General features: G+C 45.7%; 1 non-coding gene across 1 annotated transcript; it reads right to left on the bottom strand.

Moving 5' to 3' along the window:
- Positions 1-340: 340 nt before the first annotated feature.
- Trnas-aga (transfer RNA serine (anticodon AGA)) lies at positions 341-422 on the bottom strand. The gene has a single exon. It is a non-coding gene; the product is annotated as a tRNA-Ser (tRNA).

The following is a 422-nucleotide window of genomic DNA, read 5'->3' as shown; positions in this document are numbered from 1 at the left end:
GTGTTGGTCGGGAAGAGAAAGGACATGATTGTGGTAATGGCTTTGGTAGTGGTGGTGGTGGTGGTAGCGGTAAAGTGTGGTGGAATGTGTATGTGTGTGTGTATGTATGTGTATACGCTCATTCCACACATAGCACACGGTGGTGGACTCAAACTAATGATAGGAAAACTATCTTTTCTTAATGATTAAAGGAAGGAGGACTTTTAATGAAAGACTTCCAGGGTAAACAATTTCGTGTCTTCTCGTCGCCTTCGATGACACGCAGGGGAGGCAGATCATCGCTTGGCAATCAACGGACAGCTGTCTAAATATAAATTTCGCAAAACATCTGACAACGACTCGCAGTGAGTAGGATTCGAACCTACGCGGGAAGATCCCATCTGATTTCTAGTCAGACGCCTTAACCACTCGGCCATCACTGC

The sequence above is a fragment of the Scylla paramamosain genome, chromosome 4 (assembly GCF_035594125.1).
Source record: "Scylla paramamosain isolate STU-SP2022 chromosome 4, ASM3559412v1, whole genome shotgun sequence".
NCBI classification, from domain to species: domain Eukaryota; kingdom Metazoa; phylum Arthropoda; class Malacostraca; order Decapoda; family Portunidae; genus Scylla; species Scylla paramamosain.
This window is presented reverse-complemented; position numbering and strand designations above follow the sequence as displayed.